General features: G+C 43.4%; 1 pseudogene; it reads right to left on the bottom strand.

The window, feature by feature from the left end:
• Positions 1–6590, bottom strand: part of LOC106308729 — a 20181-nt pseudogene that overhangs the window by 1407 nt on the left and 12184 nt on the right.

Genomic DNA, 6590 nt, shown 5'->3' with positions numbered 1-6590 from the left:
TGCTCAAGCATGTACAAGATAACTGATCATCCATTCCTCATTCGTTTCATCTCACCAACCATTATTGATGAAGTCACCACGGGTGCTCCTGAGATCAATCTCCAGTCAAGATTAGCCTGTTCGACAATCTCCAAGTTATTGCAAACACAAACCTAGAACTCCCAGGCATATTATCATATTGCATACGGGTTTATATTATGTTTTTATATCATAACTGATATTTAAACTCGCAGATGTGTTTGGGCAAATCTGTTCTATCCAGGGCTCTGACCTCACCAAAGAAACAACTCGACTCGTTATCCGTCTCCTCATTGATCCGTAAGAAACAATCAACACACAATTCTCTTTATATTACTGTCTATATTGTGCTAACATCAATAATCAAAAATATTTCATACCCAAGATTTGTGGTCATCTATTTATCTCCCTTACTTATCAATCTAATTTTACACAAATCTTTATTTTACTGTTTAAAAGAAACCACAATAACCCAAATAATCAAAACACCAAAAACTAGAATCCTAAAAAAGACGATTCATTAATGATCACTTCTCTTTTTGTCTAATCTTACAAATAAACTTCTAAACAAATATACCAAACCAATCAACTCAACTAAAACTCAACGACACATACATTGAGCCAGCTAAACAAATATAAACTACACGACCAAATATTTAACAATTTACAAACTTACTTTCACAGATGCTTACGAAGAAGACGAAGACGACAACCAAGATCAGTGAAATTATCTAAACAAAAAAGCAGAGTAAGTTACAAACTCTGATAAACTAACAATGATTTTTGTTTACATATAACCCATCAAATAAAAGAGAAACAAACACAGCCACACCAGGAGATACAAGAGACAATCCCAACAGACACAAGGGTGGCAACAACATCTCCACCTGCTCACTCCTCTTGTCTTATAAAAATATCTTATATGCTCAATGTCAACATGCCAACGCTATTGTCTTCTTATGAGAAATACATATATTCGTTTAAAACCCATTAAGACCCAAATACTAATTGTAACTCATTTTATAGTTATTTCTACAAGTGATCATATATTTGTTTTAAAGGTCCGGTAAAAACAACAAGTTTAAAAGTAAAAAATATAACCAACATAATAAGAATAAAAAAAATTATTACTTAATACACAAAACTTACACAACTAAACTGGAGAAAAAATATTCAGAAACAAAAGGTACTCTCAACAACCTTAATATAATTTATGTAATCTCAACAGTACAAGTAACAAATAAAAAAGACAAACAAACAATAAGTCTCAGTGACACTGCAAGCAACAACATGAACTATATCAATCACATTACTAACACAGTTTAGTCCTTTATGAGTGGAGAAAAGTGCATACATAGTACATCATCACAACTCTAACCCTATAACAATAAAAAAACTTAAAAAACAATGATCAACCCAAAACGCAAAATTCACAGTTACAATAACCCTCACAAATATTGAGATGAAACAAGAAATATGTCTACAACCCCGCGCTTGTACGGAGGCAATGCCCCTAGTATATGTAATAACTCACCCCACTGGAGAGATTCTTTTCCTGTGTTCTTCACCTAAAGACCAACCAATTTAGACGTTATTGCAAGACCAAACCTTAGTTAATTAAGTCTAAAATACAAGCTTAGGATCATACTTTGTCTCTTGCATTCGCTCAACACACAGACACATTAACACGCATACACGTGCGGACGGATATTGGACAAATAAATATACGAAACATTAGTGTTCATTTTGTAATTAAACTCACCAATGCATCCAGTGATTTGCTGCTTTCCCCTGAAAATGCAACAACAAATTCTATCAACATAACGGTGTGGAAACCGGAATTCACATCATCGAAATTTGTTAATCGGAAGAAAGCCAAGATAACCTAGCCTTCCCTGAAGGTCTCGGCTATCTGATGGGTCACGCACAACACAAACAATATGAAAGAGTCGAAACTAATAAATCGTAAAAGAGCGAAAAGAGAACAAAGAGGTCTTATTTCTGAATTCGCGTTTGAGCGTGAACAACAGGTAAGATCCTAGGCTACGAGAGCTGTCGGTACGTTCGCTAGTCTAGCCACCTAAGTTCTAACCTAGTCGAGTCGCAGCTCGATAGTAAAAACGGAAAAATGCCTAAATTGCTCTAAGTATTAAGTTTGCTCTGAGAAAAGCTCCCCTTGCTCCTCGCCTTAAGCCCTCCTTATATACTCTCTCTAGGTCGGTTTGCACCTTTTCCTGGGCCGGATTCGTCGCGAGATGGGTTTTTCCATTTTTCGTCACCCTTCATGATTATGTTCAGAAACTTGACATTTATCTTTTCCTGCGAATAAAAAATAGACCGTCATTATCAGCCTTAGGCTCAATCCTGTTCTAAAATCGTAAGTGGGCCGTTTAGCCGCGGTTCAGTGACCTCGGCGCGGGTCGTCCTCGCCCATGGGCGAGGTGACCTCGGCGCGGGTCGTCCTCGCCCATGGGCGAGGTGACCTCGGCGCGGGTCGTCCTCGCCCATGGGCGAGGTGACCTCGGCGCGGGTCGTCCTCGCCCATGGGCGAGGTGACCTCGGCGCGGGTCGTCCTCGCCCATGGGCGAGGTGACCTCGGCGCGGGTCGTCCTCGCCCATGGGCGAGGTGACCTCGGCGCGGGTCGTCCTCGCCCATGGGCGAGGTGACCTCGGCGCGGGTCGTCCTCGCCCATGGGCGAGGTGACCTCGGCGCGGGTCGTCCTCGCCCATGGGCGAGGTGACCTCGGCGCGGGTCGTCCTCGCCCATGGGCGAGGTGACCTCGGTGTGGGTCGTCCTCGTCCATGGGCAAGGTGCCCCGTGTTGAGACGGTCCTCGCCCTAGTAGGGGTGAGCACTTTACCCGATACCCGAAGCTGCACCCGAACCCGACCCAAAAAACCCGAACCGAAATCCGAACCGAAGTAGCAAAATACCCGAACGGGTATTAAGTTATGATAGATTGGATATCCGAACCCGAACAGGTAATATCCGAACCCGAATGGATATCCGAAGATAACCGAACCTATATATACTTACCCTTATATATCTAATTTACATCTCTTATTTTTTTAAAAATATTTATATTGATGCTACACGTACTTTAAGATCAAAGTATATATATATATATATATATATATAATTATGGAGAAAAAGATTTGATATTCATTTAAAATGCATGTCAAACTTTTTGTTTCGTGTATTAACAAAAGTTACATTCAAAATTTAAAAACAATACCCAAATTATTATCTATTTATTTTTCAAATATTATCTTCAAACCTATTAATCATCCAATCTATAAAAAATAAAAAAATCAGTTAAGTGAAATCTATATTTTTAAATACAAGAAACTTAAAAAATGAAAAAAATGAAAAAAATAATTTTTTTTCATTTAAAATCTAAATATCCGAACCCGTTTCAAAATAACTGAACCCGAACTAAAAATACCCGAACCCGACCCGAAGTACAGAAATACCCGAACGGGTTCCTATCTCTATACCGAAATACCTAAAAACCCGAAATACCCAAAAACCCGAAATACCCAACCCGAACCCGAACGGGTATCTGAACGCCCACCCCTACGCCCTAGGGCGAGGTGGTCGGTTCTTGCTTACGATCGAGACCTCATCCAGACTGATCCTCTTCTCGACGTTACTCGGTTCGCATCCGCCAAAAACTGTCTTTTACTTGATTAACCGTTTTTTGGGAATGTCTAATTTTCAAGGATCGATCGAGAGTTGGTTTTCCGGAAACTTTCAGGCATTGATTCCGTCGTGACCGGTTTTGACCCCAACAGTTAGCCCCCCAGCTAGCTAGGATCCGTGGACCTGTGTGTGAGGTCCGAGCTTGCGGTATGACTTGTTTTGATGGAATTAGACGTAATCGTTTGCCGGAAGTCTGAGAATGAATAGTAACATTTTTTCCTATACATAGGTGGAGTAGGTTTTTTTTTTTTTTGCAGCGAACAGTATCCTCCCCGCGACCCCCAGGGACCTGTTTGCTAAGCACGATCTTCTCCGCAATGGTCCGTTCTTTTGGGATTCCTTCATCCTAGACAGGATCTGGAATGCAGTGGCGCTCTACCGATCGCGAGACATCTCCCAACTTTTACGTGCATCGGACATGGACGAGCCACACCCCGACGCTGTTCCCGATCAGAGGGAGAGAGTTAGGTCCCGAAAGGACAAGGGAATCACTCTCTAAGACAGAAACTTTGTCTCAGAATATCTTCCGCTACCCGGATGGAACCCGGGTTTCACCTCGGGTGATGGGAGTGGAACCAGCGAGGCTCCCCTTCCGGATGACTTCTTTGCCAACCTTCCTCCCGGTTTTACTACTCCAGCGTCACTGGATGAAGCGTCGAGGAGAGAAGTGCTCGCGGAAGGTTCTCGGTTGATCAACGAGGTTTAGTCTCTGAAAAATTATTTTTTTTGGCGAGTCTTCGTTTTTCGCTTCCATGTTTGACCCTTGATTCATATAGGGAATGCGGGTCTTTAATTCAACGCTTGACGGAAGTTTCAGAGAGGTGCGTCTTTCGCACTTCAAGGACGAAGAGATCGAGAGGAAATTCATCCGTTTTCAGAACGAGGTTGCGGAAAGAGAGCGCAGACAAACTGAGTCCCATTCCCGAGCTGTCATTTGTGCGGAGAGGAAAGGGAGGAGGACGATTGCTGCTGAGTTAGCGAGGAGAGCCACATTGTTTGATGTTGAGTTCAGGAGCTTTAAGGACGCTCAAGACTACGTGGGTGGCTTCCGCGAATGCCGCGGTTCGGTTGGTACCCTTTGGAAGTCGCAGAACGCTGATTTCTCTTTTCTCTCCGAGGTTGCTGAGATGTCGGGCCTCATGGATGGGTGCGCCCAGGCCGAGTCGATGGTTCCTCCAATCGAGGGGAGGATCCGAGAGCTTTGGGAACCCATCGAGGTTTCGGAGGACACGACCGAAGCGGGAGCCGATGCTGCAGACGAGGGAGGAGAGGTAGAGCAGCCCGCAGACTCATTTGGAGTCTCGATGTCCGGGTATCTTGTCCTTGATCTCTGAAGGTCGTCGGGATTGTTTTCCCTTTGCCTTTATCTCAAGATTTCGTGTGGTGTTTTAGGCCGAGTGTGGCCGTTCGTTATTTGAGTGTGCTATGGCCTTGCAAAGTCATTCGACTATGTATACGGGACTGGCCGTTGGTGGCTTCGAATCCCAGCCGCTCTGCGGTCTTTTTATATATAACGAATGTTCTTTTAGCATTCTATGGGTTTTACTTTATACTTCTGCCAAGTGTCGAGGGAAAGACATGAGTAGTCACTTCGTATCTTAACTCTTAATTTGTCGTTCCGTTCGCTTGCTCTTTCGAGGGTATTTGAAAACGTTTAGGAGTTTTATGAAGTTTCGTGAGCGTTTTAGATGTGGACGATGAGGCATGTTTTAAAATCTCGGATCAGTTTCGATATCATGCCTTGAGATGTTAATGGACCAGTAGGACTGGGTTTAAGGCAAGACCTAGGGTTACTTTCTGCTCTAAGGCTATGCGACGACTAATCGGCTTTCGTTTTGCCCATTGGCGATTTCTACCTGATTCTTTCCGATTAAAGTCTGTGACTAGGCGCCGGCTTATATGACTTGTGTGGGAAGAATCGAGCACTCTCCAGAGAACGTCTGGTGTGCTGGCCAAAATTCTAGATTTTCTTGTATAGCGCGCTATGGTATCTTTGTTAGATGTAAGAGAACCTTTAGTTTTTATGAAAGTTTTGACTACGAGTTCTCTTTTTAGAGAACGTTTTGGACTTGTCCATCGGGGCCAATCGACGGGCATTTTGTATTTTAGAGTCACAGGTGGACTGTGTATTTGGATAATATCTTTCTAGAAATATTTGCGACGTCTCACTTTCTCGAAGATATGTATTTTGCTGTGAGATGGCTACGATCTTCGTTTTTATAGAAGATGCGTTTTTCCGGTCTTGCTTGACCATGAGTATGTGTGAATTATGTAGGAATTAGCTTTCGTCCAAGGACTGCTTGGACGGTATGCCCTTATCTTGGGCGTTTCTTAGGCCAACCTTAGATTACTGTGACTTATTGCAAGTGAATCGTGAGATCGGAAGAAGGTAGAATTTATTGAAATTTTTTTGAAAATATCTTTTTTTGATTTTGTGGGAGTATACAAGTATACGTACCCACCCTCCCTTTTTTAACGAGGGGGATAGCTGAACTTGTCGATATGACAAGCTGTCTACGTACCTATTTCGAGAATCAAGCCATCTCGTAGTTCTGCTTGTTGCTGTGGGTGTTCCTACTCGCTGGATGGGATCGTTCCGGTTACTTCAGCCGTTGGGGATTCAGTTGGATCGACGACCGTTTCAGGAGTCGGGCAGTCCGCTGGCAAGGCGATGGACTCGGAGACTACGTCGCTGTCTGGGGTCGTTGCCTGGTCGGGCTATTCTGGATCACTTTTTTTGGAGCATCCTCCGGAGGGTATCACGGAAGATGACGTTGACTGTGCTTCCCGTGTCGATAAGGTTCCTACCCACTTCCAGGTTTCGGATTACCAGATCGATAACCAATGGGTCGCAGTGAGGTTTGTCGATT

Source organism: Brassica oleracea, chromosome C8, assembly GCF_000695525.1.
Source record: "Brassica oleracea var. oleracea cultivar TO1000 chromosome C8, BOL, whole genome shotgun sequence".
Taxonomy (NCBI): Eukaryota; Viridiplantae; Streptophyta; class Magnoliopsida; order Brassicales; family Brassicaceae; genus Brassica; species Brassica oleracea.
This window is presented reverse-complemented; position numbering and strand designations above follow the sequence as displayed.